Source organism: Tupaia chinensis, unplaced genomic scaffold (genome assembly GCF_000334495.1).
Source record: "Tupaia chinensis unplaced genomic scaffold, TupChi_1.0 Scaffold000057_1, whole genome shotgun sequence".
In the NCBI taxonomy this organism is placed as follows: Eukaryota; Metazoa; Chordata; class Mammalia; order Scandentia; family Tupaiidae; genus Tupaia; species Tupaia belangeri.
Window position 1 is genome coordinate 7,097,195 of NW_006159515.1, and position 22,114 is coordinate 7,119,308.

The 22,114-nt window shown below is 40.4% G+C and overlaps 1 long non-coding RNA gene across 6 annotated transcripts in view; it reads left to right on the forward strand.

Annotated features, from left to right (window-relative positions):
* LOC102482023 (uncharacterized) overlaps positions 1 to 22,114 on the forward strand; it is a 53,405-nt gene that overhangs the window by 4,447 nt on the left and 26,844 nt on the right. For 3 of the 6 annotated variants that reach the window (XR_001371284.1, XR_001371289.1, XR_001371285.1), the window contains one exon: positions 20,507 to 20,768. This is a non-coding gene — a long non-coding RNA (uncharacterized LOC102482023). Of the gene's footprint in view, positions 1 to 13,368; positions 13,476 to 20,506; positions 20,769 to 22,114 lie in introns of those variants that run through there. The other 3 variants (XR_001371290.1, XR_003551372.1, XR_001371286.1) reach the window with 2 other exon arrangements.

Sequence of the window (22,114 nt, forward strand, 5' to 3'; positions counted from 1 at the left end):
AAAAAAAAAAAAAAGAAAAGAGAAGAAAATGTGGTGCCCAGAAGTTATCTCCAAATATTCTTCAAAATGTCAGGCAGAGGGTCTTGTCTAGAGTTCCTGTGTGCCATGTACTTATTAAGGCAACCACCAACTGCATCCTTCTGGTGACCCTGAGTTTTCTCCGCACAATGATCCTTGTGAAAGGCTTATGTCAATGCATAAATTTAGCATCTTTTAGGTACTTTCTTTTATTTCACTAGATCTTCTGTAGAGTCTTAGGTTAAACAACTCACCTTTCACCATTTGTATATTCCATCATTTGCCTTGGCAGAACTGAACTTGATATATATGTATATATTTGTATCAAGGTCTGCACACCTCCTGGCTGCCGTAAATCTCTTCTATTTGAAAGGCAGCTGGGTCTTTCAGAGACATTTTACTAAAAGACAAATTCTGAGAAGGCTGGTAGATAAAGCAAGCTTTGCTGACCTTCCTGGAAACATTTATGTAACAGAGAGAACAGAATTCAGAGCAGGCAGATCAGAATCTGATTTTTAAAAAATTTTTTTTCATTTAACTTTAGTAATTTATTTATTTATTTGTTTATTTCAATTTGACCAGAGATGGACAGAGAGAGAGGGAGAGAGAGAGAGAGAGAGGTCTGGAACTCATACCGTGGTTGTCCATGTGGGAATCCAGCACCTTTAAGTACCATACCACCTGTTGGCCCCCAGAATCTGAATTTTTATATCAGTTATATACTAGTTATTGACATTTCTTCTAGTACTGTATTAAAATGTTAGGTGAAATTCAAATAATTTCTTATAATATAACTTTCCTCATGCATCTATTTTATTATACTAATACATACATAAATATACAAATACACACACATACATGTGCACACACACACTCACACACACACATACACATATATATAGTAATTAAAAGGAGCCCAGGACAAAATCCCATGTTTAGGTTTCATTCACGTGAACAATAGGCATTCCCAGAAGACTGCCTTCAGTCCTGTCCTGAGCATCAGCAAGAAATCACCAGCAGAGAACTACATTCACTCAGTGGGCTTCACAGCATCCGGGGGATCCTAGGGTTTGATTCCATTTGACTACTTTTTGTTTTTCAGCTTAGGCTTTCATTAGAAATTCAGAGCTAAGTAATTTGTGGACCTGGGAGGTAGGAAACATGGCAGGAGATCACACATCTATTGTCAGGACTGCGAGGTTCCAGGTGGCCTGACCTTTGAGCAATGCAGGGGTGCAGGGTGCTGACCTTTCACATGACTGAAAATTCACATATAAGTTTGACTTTCCCAAAACTTATCTTCTAAAACCTACTGTTGACTGAAGGCCTTATGGATAACATGAAATCAATTAACCCATATTTTGTATGTTACATATGTTATATACTGTATTCCTCAATAAAGTAAGCTAGAGAAGATGCTATTATAGAAGTCATCAGGAAGAGAAAGTATATTTACAGTACTGTCCTGTATTTTCCAATGTATTTATTGAAAAAAAATTGCTAATAAGTTGAACCTCAACAGTCAAAACCTGTGTTGTTTGAGGGTCAACCACAAGTGTATGTAGTCCCAGTTAGTGAGGGACATCGTATGTATCTGTCCCATAGGTGGGTTCCTCTTGGGACTCCATCTGTTTGGTCAAGTCAGTTCCATCTGGATATGATGCAAACTCTACAATGTCACATGGTTTGTGTTATAATGTGAGCTTCACTGGGGAAATAAAAAACATAGGCCAAAGGTCATTGAGTGAAGAGAAGGCACTGGTCCCCCTATTTTCTTGTCATCCCAGGGAGGTGTGCTGGACGGGCTCTGTGCCAATGATTGGACCTCACCAGAGTGGGAAAAACTCAGGGTGATCAGCAGTAGGCAGTCTGCATTCAGGCTGCTAACCATGTGCAGCAGTGGTCTGGGAATGGTAGCTGCCCAGCTCCTGGAGACACTGGGCCCTACAAGATGTTGAGTACCTCCCTTCTAGGGGGAGGAAGGTACTAGCCCATGGGAAGAAGCCAAGCTTGCATACACGGCCCCTTCTGATATTCCAGATAACTTGTCCAGGCCACCTAGAGAGAGATCATAGGGTTTCATTCCGACAACTCAGGTCATTGCTCTATAGTAAATTTCTCCAGTAACGCAATCAGGTTTTTAATGCCTAATTTTGTATGTCACATGTATTATATTCTGTATTCTTACAATAAAGTAAGCTAAAGAAGAGAAGATGTTATTAGAAAAGTCATCAGGAAGAATACATTTACAGTCCTGTATTTTCCTCTATATTTATTGAAAACAATTTGCTTAGGCATTTAGGTGAGAACATCCTTGGAGCTGGCACACATTAAACGCTCCAAGGTGGTAGAATTCCTCAGTAGGATTTCTTCTTGTGCATACTTCTCATACACTGAGAAAGTGGGTGCCTTGCCTGCAGTGTAATTACTCAGGAGAACAAATTATCACCGTGCACAAAGGCTTTGACATGTCCACATTTCCTAGCTTTGCCCCTCAAGACCCTGGTCTGGTGTTCGTTCCCTCTAGGACTTCAGTTCTTGTTCTTTTCAGTTTGCACAGACCTGAGCATCCTCTGCACACTCTCTACCTTCATTGCTGGATCAGTGCCCATCCCCCTGAAAAGCTCAGTGATAGAACACCTGTGTGCTGTGGAAGGCATTAACTGCCTCTTTTCTTGCTTTCTGAATGTTATTTATTTATTTCTTCTACCAGGAGGCACTCCTTACACCAGGTTACTCACAGCATGGTCTAACCCAGGCTCAGCCAGCTCAGATCACAGGCACTGGCACACCCACCCAGCATGAGCACGGAAGCTCCAAGAGGCAAACAGGGAACCTTTCTATGTTATGTGCACTGGGTTGTGTTACTGCTGTGACGTGTCTGATTCCTAAGGATTTTGTTTTGTTTTATTTTATTTTATTTTATTTTATTTTATTTTATTTTATTTTATTTTATTTTCCTTCCTGAGCCCTCTCTACTTAGTTCCTTCTCTTAAGAGTGCATTTTTTTCAGTTGTGAAAGACTGATAAAAGTTCCTGTTGTGGAATAATTTGCAGGGTGACCCTTCAGAGTAACTACAGAGTGAATAGAGATGTGATAATGGATGTGACAATGTGGCGTATACCGTAAAGCACTTAAGACTTTTGTTGGATTTAATTTTAAGTGCCCTATTAGACCATACATGCTCCTTGAATGTCAGAGTTATGTCCTTTAACTCTGGATTCCCAGAACTCACCAAACTACTCAGGTAAATTAAAAACAAACAACAACACAAAACGAAAACACAACTTTGTTAAAGATTTGTCTATACTTTTCCCCCTTTTCTGCTCTTCGACCATGCCTTTCTCACTTTCCCCAATTTCAAAGGGCCTCTATCTCTTATCAGTTATACCTTCTTCTCATTTCCCTTACCAGTGCCCTTCTCTCCTTGAAATTTGCTTTATTCTTGTTGTTTCTTATTCTACCTGAACTATCAGAATGGGCTTTCAACCAAACACTCTGTTCTCAGGCGTCATTCCAATCCTATCAAGCTGCTAGACTCATCTTTAAAAAAATAATGCATGATCATTTTCTCTCTTCTTTAAAATCTTTCAAAATTTGACCCATTTCCTACAGATAATATCCATGCTCCTTAGTATAAAATACAATTGTCTCTTGATATCAAAGGGGTATTGGTTTCAGGCGTCCTTACCCCCATGGATACTAAAATCTGAGGATAAGCAGTATAAAATGGTGTAGTATTTGCATATAATCTATCCACATCTTGCTGTGTATTTTGAGTCATCTCTAGATTACTTATAATACCTAATATAATGTAAATGCTATGTTCATAGTTGTTATACTGTATTGTTTAAGGAACAATGACAGGAAAGAAAGTCTGTACATGTTCAGAACATACACAGCCACCATCAGAGGAATAACTACCTAGAACATGTGGTGTTTTCAACCCTGTGTTGATTGAACCAGCAAATATGTAAGGCTGGCTGAACAATGCTCTTCGAGACCAGGACCTAGTTTTCCTAAACCCTGTATCTCGCAACTTGCTTGGGTGAACTCTAGGCTTCAACATGCGAAACTGGTACATTGCTTCAATTTACAGTTTGTGTTACAGCTGCTTTGATTTGTCTTTCTGGGATACTCTCCTCTTCCTCTTTTTGACAAACTCTTTATTCTTTGAAATTCAGTTTAAGTTTCTTCTGTGAAATCTCAGATCTATCAGAGGTGGTCACTTCCTTTTTTGAAGACCAAATGAATTTAGAACGTCCTCCTGGGATTGCATTAATCACATGGAACTGCAATGACTTGTTTGCATGTTTAGAAGGAAACCAGGCTAAGGGGTCTGACTGTAGTCACTTTGGCAAACTGATTGTTTTATATGGTGCCAAGGGCCTGTACGTCTGGAATAAATGCTGAGTAAATGTGAAGCTGCAGATTCATTAACAAATAAGTCAGCTAAAGTCTGTGATATGGATGCATTTTCAACTCACTAGCTAACATTTAGTGAGGGGTTATTTATCACATGTCAATCTCCACAGCAAACCTTAACATCATTGTTTCCTCACCTTACAGATGAGAAAGATGAGACATAGATAACTTGCCGAACAGTACATCATTAGTGCTTACCACCTGGTTTGTTCTCTTTTTCTTTCCTTCTTTTCCTCCCTTCTTTCCTTCCTTCCTTCCTTCCTTCCTTCCTTCCTTCCTTCCTTCCTTCCTTCCTTCCCTCCTTCCTTCCCTCCCTCCTTTCTTTCTTTCTCTTTCTTTTTTTCAGAGAGAGATATTTGTTATAATGCATGAGCATTCACAGAAGTGACAGAGAGACAGAAAGTGAGAAATCACTCCATCCTCCACCCCCCACCCACCCCAGCCACCAGGGAGGATGGCCACACTACAGTCCCTTCTCTTCCATTTTCCTTCCATTTTCCATTTTTACACACATGTGCCTTGAGTGAGTTTCAAGCTACTGGGCCTGGAACTCGAAACGTGGTTGACAGTGTGGGAGTCCAGTGTCTTAACCACTATGCCACTTGCTGGATCTACCAACTGGTTCTTTGTTTGATTCCAAGGTCTTCTCTTTTTGAAAATAATTTTCTTCATTTATTTTTTCTTTAACGTTCAGAGGTTGCATACACTCTTCAGAAAGAGAGAGAGAGAGAGAGAGAGAGAGAGAGAGAGAGAGAGAGAAAATATAAGGGAGAGGGAGCGAGGATGCACGCCCTGATGGGGCATAGCCATGCAGCAATTCTTTTTTTCCCAACTTTCCATCCCGTCAGGATCTTTGATATGCACACACATGTGCTGGTGTGTTTGTCAGGCCACTGGGGCTGGGATTCAAACTGTGGTCAGTCATATGGGATCCAGCTTCTGATACACTGGGCTTAACCACTGCACCACAGGGCTTGCCCTTAGCCTGTGCTCTTAAACATTCCCTCACACACTGCAATATCTAAAGATAAAAACTATATTGGGAATAAAAGATATTTCTAGGGATAAAAACTAATACATTGTAAGCATTTATTTCATTAATTGATCTCAGAGGGCTTAATTTGCAATATTAACAAATTTTATTCATTTGAAAAGAGAATATTTGCTTGGAAAAGCCAATTATTAACAAAATCAAATGTAGGTAATTTTTTTCCAGAAGCTATCAATGCACATATGTGGGTTTTGCTGGGAACTGGTGGCCCCATCATAAGTGGGATCTGAGGAATCCTCACCCACTTTGGTTTACACTTATTTGACTATGAAACAAGTGGTGTATTTAGGGTTTAGTTTTCATTTTCTTTCAGACAGTGGTCAAGAGAAATGTAAGAACAAGCCCACTTTCCTCATGATTATTATTTTCGTCTCCCTAACATCTCTGCAAGGAGGGAAAGGTGGAAATCTTATTCCATTTTTATGATACAGAGCACATGAACATTTGAGAGAGGAGAGAGAGAGAGACATCCTCTACAGGGTGTTGTCCTTCTGTGAATCCCTTTGCCCCACTTTCCAGCTCTGGAGAACCCTGGTACCCAGCTGACATGTTTTCAAGACAACCTGGGGAATCCAAATGTATGGTCAATCTTGTGGCTTCTAGCCTTGTGGCACTTGTGTTAACACTGCACTACAGTGACTGGGTCAAGGCAGTGCTTTAATTCCGTTTCACAGATTAGAAAATGGAGACTCCTAAAAGTTACATGAAGCCATGCTCCATCCTCTGCTATTTTGGCACCTTCTCTAACACAAATTCATATGAAGGCATTTTCTTTCAAGACAGATTCCCACAATTTTAGCAAGAATTTGAGAGCCAAGTATAAGGGGAGTTAGTCCCTCTGTCTTACAAGCGAACTGTGCCTGATTTATTTTTGGTCTGACATTCTATGGCTTGCTGTTTCCACTCTACTGCCTTTGTTTGCAGTCAGACACAGCTTTTAACATGCAAGTCTGTGACTGTATCTTTGGACTTACCCAGAATAAGGACATGCTGGTGCTGACACATCCTGTCTCAATTTCCTTCCCGGCTTCCTTATGATTAATGGTCAACCCTCCTCCCACCTGTGTTTCTGCCTCTAGCCAGAGATGCACTAGCTGACAGGAACTGTTTTCCTGCAGTTTTGTAACTAAAAATAACAATAAGAAAAGTCTTCAATTAATCTCCTGCCTCTCCAACCTGCTCTGCGTCCGTTCTCTGGGTTGTGCTCACATGTTAGGTCAGTGTAAGTTCCTAGTCATTTGAAGAACCTCTTTAAACTGCCAAGGAAAGTGGAGACTGGAGGATCCTGAGTAGGATCATTCAGGTAGCAAATAGGACCTTAGGCCTGTTTTACCTTAAACGAAAACTTCTGGTCATTAAAGATTATTGTGTGCCAAGCACATCATATACATAATGTCATCTGATCCTCATCAATCAGTGCAGTGAGGTATATCACATCATCTTTATTTTTGTAAAAAATAATTATTCATTTAATTTATTATTTTTTAATTTGACCAAGTGGCGGGGAGTGAGAAAGCAAGACAGCAAGTCTGGGACTCCAACTGTGGTTGGTAGACCGTGTGCGAGTCCAGCACCTTCACCACCCTGCTACGTGCTGGGCCCAGATGATGAACTGAAACATAAAGGTCCAATAACCTATTAGAAACATGATTTAAATTTAGATGTTTCTTGGATCATTTTTTTTTTTAGAGGTTTTTGCTATAGGGCTCGTGTGCTTGCCAGACAGACAGAGAGAGACAGAGAGACAGAAAGCGAGAAATCACCCCCCAGGGGGGATGGCCCACACCGCAATCCCTTCTCCTCCATTCTCTTCTCGAGATCTTGGGTACGCACGCACCCGCACCCGGCATGAGTTTTAAGCCACCAGGTCTGGGACGCGAACTGCGGTCAGCTACATGGGAGTCCAGCAACACAGCCATTACACTAACTGCTGGTCCCTCTTGGATCATTCTTGTGAACATCTGATTTGTTTTTTCATTTCATTTTTTAAATTTGCTAGAGGGCAATGAACTGGCTGAGAGACATAAAGAGAGAAAGAGGGTAAAAAAGCACCCCCTATGGGGGATGGTCATGCCACAATCCCTTCTCTTCCATTTCTCTCTTCTATCAGGATTTTGGGTATGGGCATGCAGGTGCACACACATGTCTGGTATATTTCTTAAGCCACCAGGTCTGAGACTCCAGCAGCATAGTTGGCCATCTAGGATCCAATTGCCTTAACCCCCATGCCACTGGCTGGTCCCTGATTTGGTTTTCTATTGTGTTATTATTACTATTATTAAAGTTGTAAATACTTATTTAACAAACCATTTTTAAGCCTTTAGTATGCATCAGAAAAGATGTCAGGTCTTGTGGGTAAATAATAAGTGAAATATAGTTTCTGCCCTCAGGGAGTTTTCAGTTAAGTGAAACATACTTATTGTATCTCATTTCTTATACTGAAGAAATATGAGGAGGTTTTTGAAATGAAACCATAATTACCTCATTCAATCTCAACATGACAGACTTCTTTTTCTATTTTGACATATTAGCAGGTATTAGATATATCCAGGCCGAGTGTTATTTCTTAATCATTAAGCAAAATATAATCCAGGTCTCAAATCAATTATTAATTAATTTCTATTGTGTTTTTAACACGTGGCACCCAGGGTTTAGTGACCATTTGTAATCAACAGAGCCTTCATTATACCCTAGAAGAGAATAATACCAGGCCATCCACTAGCATGTGTCAGTAGGTGGCAGTCTGGCTTTGTACACACCATATGCCTGGGATCAAGTGGGATTCAGAAATTCACTTGCTGTGGGAATTTCTCTCATTAGCCTTTCTAGGTCTTTCTGGACTGAAAGCAATGCATTCTCTAAATCTGAAAACATAAATGTTGTTACTGAATGATTTTGAGAAACTCTGTCCATTTTAGTTGAATTTTGGGAAGAATCTTACTTGGACTCAAGATGTGTAGCCATCATGTTCTGTAGTCAACTCCACCTAGTCCACAGATTTGCTGCCTGGTGAACACCTTCTCAGATCTCTCACTACTGCATTGGTTCTCTGAAACAGGCCTACCTCTTACTTGAATGGCAGCCTTCTCTTATGTTTTACCCAGAAAATTCAAGTAGTTCTGTCCTATTCAAGTATTTCTCAATCTCCTTAAGATATCACCAATCATTATGAAATGATTATAGGACTCTGATATAACTTTGTCAATTGAGGCACTAGTAATATGGCAGTCTTAGTCTTGATGGATGACAAGATTACCTATGAATTATCCATGAAAAAATTATCTGCTAAGAAAATAATACTTAAAGATGAAATCATTTTTAAATAGAAGAGAACTATAAGTCACATATGCAATCAGAGACTGCATGAACTGTATGATTGTCTAGATCAAGTAGAATCACAGTACATCCATTCATTGAATCTCTAGTTGCAGAATTGCTTTAGAAATTTCACGTAAGTGGTAATCTCCAGTTGTTCTACTTACTGAAAAGAATAAGGCAGCCTTTCTTTAACTATTTATATCATACCACAGACTTTTTAGTTCTAGTATTACAATTTCTTTAAGGTAGTTGACTAATTAAATTAGTTTTACTCTATTTGGAGATTTAACTAATTTGGTTCATTTGACTAAATGAATTTTACTCCAATTTTGAGCTTGATATAGAAGCAAGGAATTAAAATAATCATCTAATGACCTTCCTTGCCACAAGATTTTAGGTCAATATCCTGTTTCTTTTCTTTTTTCTTTTTTCTTTTAAAGGAAGCTACAAATTGTTGAGTGCCAAATAACACTTTTTTTTTTTTTGAGAGATTTTCGCTAGAGGGTGCGTGCGCTCTCCAGAAAGACAGAGAGAGACAGAGAGATAGAAAGCGAGAAATCACTCCCCCAGGGGGGATGGCCATGCTGCAGTCTCTTCTCCATTCTCCTCTTGGGATATTGGGCATGCATGCACACACGCCTGGCATGAGTTTAAGCCTCCGGGTCCAGGACTTGAACCGCGATCGACTACATGGGAGCCCAGTGACATAGCCATTATGCTAACTGCTGGTCCCCAAATAATACTCTTAAGGAAGCATAAGCCACCAAAAGCCACTTTTCACTTTGCTACCAGAGATGAGCACCTATATCCTGGAATTCAGCTTGAACCAAAGCAGTCTGTCTTGTCTGCTGGCATGACAGGAATCATTCTTTTTTGTTTGTTTGTTTGTTTTTTTTGTTTTGTTTTTTTTTTTGGAGAGGTTTTCGCCACAGGGCGCTTGCGCTCGCCAGACAGACAGAGACACAGAGACAGAAAGCGAGAAATCACCCTCCAGGGGGGATGGTCACGCCGCAATCCCTTCTCCTCCATTCTCCTCTCGGGATCTTGGGCACGCACGCACACGTGCCCGGCGTGAGATTTAAGCCACTGGGTCCGAGACGCGAACCGCGGTCGACTACGTGGGAGTCCAGCGACATAGCCATTACGCTAACTGCTGGTTCCCACAGGAATCATTCTTGAGGGCATCTTTTATGAAGTTTCTTCTCCCTGATGTAGGAATCTGAAATTCTGCTTTTGGAGATGGCCCTGACACACTCTTCACCTTAAAAAAATCACTCATATCTGGGGCCAGCAGGTGGTGTAATGGCTATGTCACTGGACTCCCATGTAGTCGGCCATGGTTTGAGTCCCAGACCTGGTGGCTTAAACTCACGCCATGAGTGTGTGCGTGCATGCCCAAGATCTCAAGAGGAGAATGGAGGAGAAGGGATTGTGGCATGGCCATCCCCCCAGGGGGTGATTTCTCACTTTCTCTCTGTCTTTCTAATGAATGCACATGCTCTATAGCAAAAACCTCTTCAAAAAAAAATTCACTCATATCAATGCAAAATTTAATGCAGGCCATAAGTTAAAGACTTGAGGCAATTACCACTCACTTTCTGATCAAGAAAGCCATCTAGAGCACTTCCAGAATGTGCCCAAGCAGATGACTTCAGAGGGGAGGAGCATGTAAGTCTATTTGGAGAGAAGCTAAGGGTACTTGCCTGGATCTGCTTAGAAGAATGTGTTTTCTTTGACTGGGGGGGGGGCTGTGTGTTTATAAAAATATATAAAGACATACAAGAATAGAAAAGCAAGGATTGGGTGGGCCTGACTGTTTTGAGAAAGTCAGGAGAAAGCCATACCCTGAACCAGTCTCAGGTTTATTATTTTATAAGGCAGAAAAAAGAGAGAGGAAATGGAATGCAAAGCCAGTTGTTTTCAGATGTTAATTGACTGCTAATGCAAGGACAACTAGTGCCATGTCATTTCTGTGATCTTTTGGGTTGGTTTTGATAAACACGCATGATTTTCTTTAGCCCAATACTGCTCTGCAGTTTTGATAACAACAGGCAGCTACATAATCATATGCAAATTGCCTTCATGCCTTGCAAATGAAGCTCACAGAACCATGTTTCTGCAAGTGTCTAAAGGTCACCATGTTTGCTAAGATAGGCTGCTCTCCACAAGTACTGAGAGCAGAGATGTTAACCAACCTCTTCTGTGATTTCTAAGGCTCTCTAAGATCTGGTCCTGCACACCTCTCCAACCTTATCTTCCACGTTTCTCCTTGGCCTTTCTCTTCCTGAATACATCATCCTCTTGCTATAGGGCATCCACAGTGGCTATTTCTGGAATATTCTCCCTCTAGGCCATCTCATGACTAGTATACTTATTGTTGACAGCTTAGCTCCAATTTCACTGCCTCTTAGAGGCCTTCCTTAACAACCTAGCTTTGAATCATCCTTCTTTGCACGTCTACCCCAAACACTCTCCATTATATTATTCTGAATTTTCTTTCCATCACTTGCACTCTCTGAAATTATCTTGGTTACCCATTTGACTACCTGATTGTTTCCTGTCTTATCTCACTTAGACTTTGTTTTATTATGAGATTTTTATTTCTTATTAGTGTTGTGGGATATTCAATGAGAGAGAGACAGGATACTGAGGCTCTTGCAGGAAAACAGCAATTTATTTGTGCCAGCACCTGCTCAGCAGATTCGCATCTGAAAGCTGGGCCCCAAATTTGTCAGGGCCCTTCCTTGTATTCAGTTTAGTTTTTGTTCTCCTTAAATGGTTATATACACTTTTACATACTTCTGATTGGTTAATATATGTGGTAAAATTGCTACAGAATTATGCAGGTATGCACTGGGCTACTGGGCTGTTAGATACACAGGCATACATAAAGTTACAGAGTTGCTATGGAGACAAGGCTACAAAGTTACTACAGGTTGCACATGCATACTTAAGTTCCAAGTATGCCCATTATCTCCCTTTGTTCTGGAAGACTCCCCCTACCACATTAGGAGATTTTGTTTTGCATAATTCTGGACTCACTTGTCCCCGGACTCTTGGAAATTACCTATTATTGATTAAGCACTTGATAACTATGTATTTATTAAATGAAAAATGAAAAAAGGATCAAATGTAAACCTATGGCTTCAAGACCTTGGTTAGTCTGTTGAAATCAGTAACATGAGGCCATCAGGAACTGTGAGGGATATGAGACTTTGCTAACTTGCAAGCAACAAGTTAGCCAGTCACAGGCTAGGTCTGAGGTAAAGTGTAGTTTGCTATTTATTATAATAGCAATAGCCAGAGTACCAATGTTTGCTGTAGTTATTCAAGCCTAAGTTTCCATAGGGAACTTAAAAAAGAAAAGGTAAGCTCATCTGAATTGAGGCAGATGCTTTGGTATGAAGGTTTATTTTTCCCCAAATTCGTATGTTGAAATCCTAACCCTCAATGTGATTATATTAAAAGGTGGGGACTTTGGAGAGTTGAGTAGGACATAAGGGTGGAGCCCTTATGAATGGTATTAATTGTGAAAGGAACACCAGGTATTTTGCTTGTGCCTTCTGCTATATGAGGACACAGTGAGAAGACACCACCCATGATAAAGCCAGCCTTCACCAAGCACCGAATTGTTTGGTGTCTGGATCTTGGACTCCCAAGCCTCTAGAACTGTGAAAAATAGATTTATGCTGTTTTCAACTGCCCAATTTATGTAATATATTGTTATAACAGCCTGAATAGACTAAGACAGCATATTTCAGTTACTTGTGATTATAAGATAGAAATGCCCATATTCTTGTTGGCTGTCATCTGGGGCCCACCCTTAGCTCTCAGAGACCACCTGCCTTCCTGCCCATGTGACCCTCTTCATGTAGACCACCTTCCACATGTTTGGAATCTTCCTAATTTCCTCTTCTGTCATTGACTTGAGACAATTGTGCTTTTAAGGGGCTCCTGTGATTAGATTAGGTTTAGCTGAATAATTTTCCTTTCAATTATCTCAAAGTCAACTAAAATTCCCATTTACCATGTAACCTTAACCACATGATCACAGTGGTGACATCCTGTCATATCATAGCTCCCACCAACACTCAAAGGCGAAGGGATTACACAAAGGAAAACGTCATTGGGGATTATCTAATGGTTCTACTTTTCATGCATGGCAAATATACTCCCTTTGCCTTCTCATATGTGGCTCTAGTGACAGCCAAATCTGCAGAGGTATCAATCACAACTGGAGACTGCTTAGAATCAACACAGGTCCCTGAAGAGATTAGCCAAGAAAAATGTAGCCTCTGGTCACCATGCAGATGCATGGCTTCTCACTTACCTAGCTGGAGAGGAAGTGCTCAGCCAGTGTTGTCTTGAATGTTAGTGAAAATGGAAGAGTCCTGTGACCTAACCTACTTTTCTTTTCTGCATCTTTGCATTATTGGTTATCTTTTTTTTATTATTATGCTAGCAAATCTCTTACAGCATATTGTGTGGTGCCTGACATATAGAAAACATCTGATAGCATTTCCCAACTATCACTTTGTCCTGTGCTGGCTCCCAGATATCTCCAATACGTCGGCTGATGAGACAAGAGCTGAGGTTCTTGTTCACTGCCATCATGGAGAACATCATCTCCAAAGAGCTCTGGTAGTGTGCTCCCGGGAGAAGGTAAGATCAGAATTCATAGACAATTGGAAGTTTGGTTTAAGGAAGTTCTTTCCATGTGTGTGTATGTGTGTGTGTGTGTCTCATTAGATTTGGATAAGATACACTATTCTTGGATTATTATTAACAGTGAGATGAGGATATTTGAGGCAAATGATTCAACTAAGTTGAGGGTGCAATAGTCAATGTTTTTCATGTAAGAGTTGGTGTGTTTTTAAGGAAATTCCTATAGTGAATAATCAAGACATTTGCCTGGGCAAGATTGCTTTAGAACAGTAAATAGCATGTTAATATACAGTAAACTGTGTATTTATGTGTGTGCGTGTGTGTGTATGTGTGTGTACATGTGTGTGTGAACAGGGATACAGTTTCAGTCTTCAGTCTCCAAGTTCAGTGTGGGTAGGTGACTTTGGGTTTCTTTTGTAAATTATAAAAATTTATGTAATTCCAAAAACCTAGACATATTTAGGAAATGAAAAAGCAAATGAAAGTCACACAAGATTATATCTCCTAGTGTTTATATTTTTGATATCTTTGTATAATTCTGTATCTCCCAGCATTATATGATGAGCTTTTTTTTTGGGGGGGGGGAGATTTTAGCTAGCATTATATGATGAGCTTTTTTTGGGGGGGGGGAGATTTTAGCTATAGGGTGCATGTGCTCACGAGAAAGAGAGAGACCGAGACAGAAAGTGAGAAATCACCCCCCAGGGGTGATGGCCACGCTGCAATCCCTTCTCCTCTATTCTCCTCTTGGGATCTTGTGCATGCATGCACACATGCCTGGCATTAGTTTAAGCCACCAGGTCTGGGACTCAAACCGCGGTTGACTACATGGGAGTCCAATGACATAGCCATTATGCCAACTGCTGGTCCCAATATTATGAGCATTTTCTTATGTCATTAAATTCTTTAAAAAATACAATTTTAATGGTTATATTGCATTTTCTTCTATGAATATGGTATGGTATTTTTCCACTATACCATAATGTTGGACATTGCAGTAATTATTTTAAAAATGTTTCAAAATACATCTTTGTACTTCTATGATGTATTTTTAGATATGGAATTTTTGTGTTAGACAGTATAAAAAAATTAAGGGTTTTGGTACATATTACAAATTTATCTCTAGGAAGATTATCTCAATTATATTACGTCCAAGAGCGTAAAAGCAATCTTATCTCACTGCAGTCTTTTCTACATTAACTGTTTAGCACCTTTTGGCCAATTTGATAGCAGATGAAACACAGGAACTTGCCATTATCTGACCATTTTTGACCCACAAAAAATTGCATTTAAAAAACAATTTGGAGGGAACCAGCAGTTAGCGTAATGGCTATGTTGCTGGACTCCCACGTAGTCGACCGCGGTTCGTGTCCCGGACCCGGTGGCTTAAAACTCACACTGGGCGCATGTGCGTGCGTGCCCAAGATCCTGAGAGGAGACTGGAGGAGGAGGGATTGTGGCGTAACCATCCCCCCTGGGGGTGATTTCTCGCTTTCTGTCTCTATGTCTCTCTCTGTCTGGCGAGCGCACGCGCCCTATAGCGAAAACCCCCCCAAAAAAAAAAAAAAACAATTTGGAGAGGACAGAAAGGGGGGAGGGAAGAAAAAGTGAGAAAGCACTGCCCCAAGGAAAATGGCCATACCACAATTTTTTCTCCTCTTTTCTTCTCTCAGGATTTTGGGCATGCATGTACACATGCTTGGCATGTTTTTCAGGGCTTCTGTGTCCAGACTTGACTTGTACAGTCAGCCACAGGACTTGAACTACACAGTGGGATCTAGTTGCCTTAACCACCATGCCACCAGCTGACCCCAACATGGCCATTTCATGCAGTTCAACCTAAAATATTAACAATAGAGGTTGAAGTAGTGGCCAGCACTAGCTGAGTGCTTCCTCTCCTGATGGCTGGATCAGGAGCCATGTTCTGCAGTAAGTGTTGACCAGAGGCTACCCTGCATTTTGTCAGCTCATCTCTTCAGGGACCTGAATTGATTCTAAGCAGTCCCCAGTTGTGATTGAAACCTCTGCAGATTTGGCTGTCACTGGAGTTAGTCTTCAAGTTAATTTTTTTTTAATGTTTATTTTTATAATTGTGATACTAGTTTACATAAAATTGTACATCTTCGTGGGATATAGTATGGCTTTTCAAAGCGTGCATACAGTATGTAACAATCAAATTAAGGATATATGCATATTGATAGTCCACATTGAATATTACGTTATGTTGTGCATATTCACTTTTCACTCTAGTTCCTTTTTATTCTTGGAAATATATATTGAACTGTCAGTGACGTTCTTTGCTTGGGGGTGGTGCATGTTTCCACTTGCTTACATGCATCTTTACATCTGTTAATCACCTTCTCCTGACCCTCTTCCCCATTTCCATGCAGCTACCGGTATCTACCATTACTCTCTCTATTTCTATGCCATCAAGTCCCTCAGTTTCCACCACAGTGTGGGCATTTGGTATATGTTAAATTGGGGCATACAGTTGTCTTTTATAGCCAGGCTAATTTTTTTAAAGCTTGTTTTTTTCTTCTGTGAGAAAGAGACCCACAACAGAGTCTTCCCATGCTGTGATTCTCATGTTGCAATTCTCTCCCATCCTGAGCCAGCTAGGATTATAAATGCGCATGAGCACAGTTTACAGAGAGATCACAGGACCTGAACTTCGAAATGTTCCATGTGTGGCTGCCACATTGTGGAACATCCCATTACCACTGTGTCACAGTTGGCCTAAACTGATTTTTTTTTTTTTTTTTTGCTATAAGGTATGTGTACTGCCAGGAAGAGAGAGAGAGAGAGAGATGAAAAATTATCCCCCAGCAGGGATGGCTGCGTCTCAACTCAATCCCTTCTACCATGGTGTCCTCTTAGGATTTTGGGCATGTGTGCACATGTGCCTGGTGTGATTTTCAAGCTGCTGGATTCAGGACTTCGACCACACAATCGACCACGTGGGATCCAGAGCCTTAACTTCCACACTACCTGATGGCCCCTAAGCTAACTTTTATTTATTTATTTGTCTAAGTTTGCTATAGGAGCAATTCCTTTTAGAAGAGTTCTATCCTTATAGGAGAGGTTAACCTCTGGTGTCATTATCTTTTTCTGCATGGGAAACAGACACTAGAGCAACCTGTAGATTTGCCATTATTAATAGAATAGAGAAAGAATCCAGGTGCAAACTGTCACTTTAAATGTCTAAATCATTTCTTAATTCACTGAGACTTGGTTACTGGCAACTGTGAAGACCCCGGTGACATTTCTTTTCCCTTGTGGAGCCTGAGATTGTGCCTCAGGTTGGTTCCCTGGGAGTGAGCTGGGAAGTTGCTGAAGGAGTGAGCAGGTGATGCTTCTGCTAGTCGTTTTCACTCTGAGATGAGTTTTTGTGGCTGCAATGTTCTCTTCCTGCTCTCAGCATTCTTGGTGCCCTGGAGCACTTGGCTCCTTACCAGGCATATCTTTTAGACACAAAGCACAAGTTTGCAATTTCATAATCATTTTCTGAAGGCAAGGTGCTGCTTGGTAATGGCTTCCAACAGTTAAAGCTTTGATTCCTCATCTGTGCAGTGGTCTATAGTGCAGGCTGCCACATGCCCATGGCTGGTCCTGAGCTTTTTCTTTTAACTTGAGCACAGCTGGGGATTTGCAGCTTAATGACTACAGATAAAAATGATGATAGAGAGGCAGTCTCTTGGTGGATGGCAGTGAGGAGAAAATCCTGCATCCTTCTCAGAGGAGAAGGGGCCAGAACCAGACAGCCCCAGGGCATTGCTTCACTGTCCTCTGGGCCTCGAGACTGCAGCAGGAGCACGCGCTGTCACCATCACTTCCCAGGAGCTCTCTCCGTCACCCAAGCATCTGCTGACCCCATCTGCCTCCAACTATTTTAGGGCTCTGTGCTTCTGTCAGAAATCCCTTCCACTTAAACAAACACTTCCTGCAACCTCTTCTCCCTTTCAGTCACCTGGTGCCATGCAGTGAAGCCCTGACCTGGCAAATTTAAGATAACTTTGTGTTTTTGTTATGTGATTCAGCAACAATCTTATATCTAGATATTTGGGGCTCTTCTTCCTTTTTCAGGCTAAAATAGACTTGGGAGTGGGTAGTCAGTACTGTGTACATAGGCTCTACTCAAATTTTGATATATTTACAAACCACCTAGAGATTTTTGTAAACTATGCAATGTGTGATTCAGTTTGTTTGAGTTGGGGGCCCAGGAGTCTGCATTTCTGAAAAGCTCTCCGATGATTCTGATGCTGCTGGTCCAGGGACAACACTTTGTGAGTTTTAACTTTGCCTGAACGTTAGACTCGGCTAGGGAGTTAAAAATTACCAGTGCTCAGGTTCCGTGCCAGACTAGATATCTCAGAATTTATGAGACTCAAACATGATTTTTTTTTTCCTTTTTTTTTTTGTAGCACTTTCAGGTGACTTTATTTTGCACCTAAAGTTGACAACCACTGGATTTAGATTAGAAAAAAATATTAAATTCAGAGGCAGAAGCCTAAGTTGTTTTTATTTATTTATTTATTTATTTATTTATGCCAGAGGACACATGTGTTCACCAAAAAGAGACAGAAAGAAAGAAAGAGAAGAAAGCATCTCCCACATGGTATGGTCACACTACAATTTCTTCTCCTTCATTTATCCATCCCGCTGGGATTTGGGCACAAAAACATATACCTGTGTGCTTTTCAAGCTATGGAGACCAATGGTCAAGGTGTGGTCAGCCATGTGAGATCCAGCTTCCTTAACCACTAGGCTATGATTTGGCCCAGAAACCAAAGTTTTATGGTAATCATATTACTTCCTTTGTGTGCCATTACTTAGTAAGATGTACTTACTTGTTCTAGTTATAACATGTAATAAATAACGATACTGCCCTGACTCACTCAGTTTAGTTCCAGCCACTTTACAAAACAGTGCCAAACAGCTCTCCATTGTATGTAACATACATTCTTGACTCCTTGCCTGGCATTGGGCTCCCACCAAATTTTGACCACCCATGGTTATTTTCTACTATGCAATAATTCTGGCCACATTTTATCACTGGACACACCATGGGCTTTTTAACCAACTGTCATTGCACAAACTATAGTCTCTGCTCTACCCTCTCCTTCTGCCCCACCCTCTTCTCTCAGACTCCACATACATAGTTACAACCATCTTTGAAGGCATTTTTAAATATCATTTCTTCTAGCAGACTTTTCCTTACTCCCTCTCTAGTCAGCACACTCTTACTCCAAAACCAGTACTACTTCCTTCACTCTCTCTTGTACTGTCTATTAGTCTGCTTTGTGTCCGTGTAAACTTTTTTCCCCTCATGTTTGTGAACTTCTAGAGGGCAAAAGCTGCATCTTATTTATCTTTCTATCCCTTCTGGTGTGAATCATGATGTGGTTTCATTTTAGGCAACTCAATACACGCTCACCAAACTTGGAAACATAGCTTCTCAGGGTTATGGTGAGCCAGCATCTGCAAGACGATGGTGGCCAGTTTATCGAGTCTGAAGTCCTATTCAGTTTTAGCCATATTTGATGGGTTCAGCAAGGAATTTTTTTTTCCCAGTTGGAAGTAACTTAAGAAGCTTCTGCTCACTCCATGTCAACTCTATTTCAAATGCAGTCTGTGTCTGTCTGACACTGAGAACACCAGGAGCTTGGATTTACCTTCCTATATAGGTCCTATCCCAACACTGCCACCACTGGCCCCTAGGTGGAATATTTTATCCACATTTTTTTTTTTTTTCATTTACTTCTCACAATGGCCCTTGAGAAAGATATTACTCCTATTTTAAAGATAAAGAGGTGGGGTTAATCTAGGTTACTTATCTGTCCAAGTCCACATAGTTATTGTATAACATAGTCAAGGTTTGCACCAAACTGTCTTACTCCAAAACTAATACTACTTGTTTTAAAGAAGAGAAGATTTACTGATGAGTGAGTCAAATCAGACTATGAAAGAGAGACATTGTATGTCTCTACTTAATCCATACTGACTGCCTGCACTCTATGGGGAAACAGAAAGATTTGAGGATATAGAAGCATGGAAAATGGTTCCAGATACTGAAGACAGTGTGGGAGGGGGTAAGAGGTGGGGGAAAGGAGAGTAAAGGAATCAAGGAGAAAAATAGAGAGGTAAGACGATCAAGGGACACACACTGCTGATTATAATGCATATGATATCTTTACCTGGACTGTTGTGCAGTGTATTCATGTTGGGAAAATTTATTTTACAAGCCGTGGTGATGTACAGTGATTGAATATATAAAATAAATTTAAAAAATAATAAGAAAAGAATATACACCTGATTGTCTCCCATCTCTAGCTAAGATTCCCTTCTCATGAGAAAAAAGGTGATCCAGACTTTTCCTGTGTCTTGCCTTGGAAGCTCTCCTTCTTCTCTTATTCATTCTGAACTCTAACTTCAAAACTGCTGTTCAGTAGAAATCATAATAGAATGACCGTAATTATACAGGCTTTCTTACATGGTAATGGCTAGAATTTTTGATCTGCTATTCCTGAACTTGGTCATCTTGGCATACTTCTTAAATTTCCTGAGCCTTGGTTTCTTTATGTTATGGATTGTGGTGAGCATCAATTAGAGGAAGATCCTTTACTTAGTCTCTCGCATGTAATAGACATTTGTTACATTTTAGGTGGTTCAAACCTTCCCAACTAGCCTATAGCATGTGTGACTCTAGACCTGAATCCACAAACCCATGTTATACGTTTCTATAAATCAACCTAATTTTAACATAAGTCTGGGATGAGTGGAAGCGCTCAGTGTGACTCTCTCGTTGTCTTTCCAGATGGGTATATGCATGGGCTGAGGTATTAGAAAAGAATGGAAACATCTGGTCTCTTATGGCATCCCACCATAGAGACATCCATTATTTATTGGGTTGTAAGCTGTTGATTCATGTGCAGTACATACCCTCTGAAGAGGCTTGTTTCTTTCTTAGGATTGTATGTGGGTTAAGAGTTAGGTTTTATTCTAATGATTGTTCTCATTGATCTTCATAGATGTTGCTGTCCATCGCCCTCAACTTTAACCAGGAAGCAAGACATAAGAACCTTGATCCAAGATTCACCAATATGCCTTTTCAGGTGACTGACTGACTCATTCAACACAGACATGCTGATACATAGATACTCATCATATGTCTCTCTCTTTTATCTCCAATAAATCTGGGGACTCATTTTCTAGTCAAGTAAAGAGAAAATGTCTTCTCTTACCCCCAGTAAACAATTTTTCCAAGCTTTTCTACTTTTTAAAGGCATCTGCCTATGGGACACAAAAGATAAAGGATTCTTTTTTATTCTTTCTTTTACACAAAGTCACATCTTTCCTCTGAGACAATGAGCCCAGAATGACCTAATTGGGATGTGGATGGGAGAGAAGAGGGGACCCAACAGGGGGAAATAGACACATAGCGGACACCATGGGGTAATATTTGAAAGGTATCATTTCATTGTGGCTTTTTTTGGCTTCATTATCCCCAGTGATTTAGGTGAGACCTCATCTTTTCCTTTTATCCTTGTGTTCTTAATCTTTTGGCTTTGCTAGTTCTGTGGGTTTTCTGGCTCTCTATGTGATGAAAGCCTTGTATGCAACTGTTCCTGTTGGCTTTGCTTTTCTGATTAGATGGTAAACTCATTAGTAATTTCCCACAGAGCTTATCTGTATTCTCAGGCAATGAAAATTCAAAAGAATGTTGTTGACTGACTCACTCATGGAAGTATAGACATGTACACTGCCATCTTGTCTTAATTTTCTTTTCATTTGTCCTCATTAGTAAGGTGTCTGATAAATGTTTCTAAATCCTCATTATCACATGAGGTTATTTATATATAAATAATGATCTAAAATTACTGGAATGGCATCTGACAAAAATCCACATAAGAAATTTAGGCCTGTTAAAATGTGAACTTTGAATGACTGCATACATAAAAAGTCATATAGGCTATTTTGAAAGATATCAACTACAAAATATTTTCTCTTGAGTTGCATGGAGTTCATCCTTATGGAGCATATAAGGGACAGAACATGAAGTCTTGCAGGACCTCACTATAGACATGGGAAAAGGACTGAGCAGAAAGCCATTCATCATGTTGTGTGGAGTCTGGGCAAAACTAGACTTATGATTTCTGATCTAGCACGAAGGAAGTTTGGAACAAGGAAAAAGCTGAACAGACAAAATATTTATACTTGGTGATGTGAAGTCACAAGGTAAACCATTGTCCCCAAATTGAAGAGATAGAGGCAGATAGAAAGAGTCATAATTTATAAGATCAGAAAACAGGGAGCAGAAAACCTCAGGAATCAGAACCATGGTAGGAAAACTTGAACTCTGGTGAATTTCTGAAAGTTCTCTATGGACAAGTCTGATGGTTAAAAGGTCAGGGGGCTCCTGGAGGTCGGGAGTGACCCTACATTTTCATTAGTTTTTACCTCCAAGAGCCCAACAAAGTTCTCATAGGAAGATTAGAGAAAAGAAATCCCTTTGTGCTTCCAGCAGAGGGAGGGGAAAATGTAGCCATTTTGAATAAAATCCATAAAATTCTGTTTTTCTTAATAAAGCCTTCTCTCCTGAGAAGCTATTTTATAAGATCTTCACTTGCTGTTGTCTT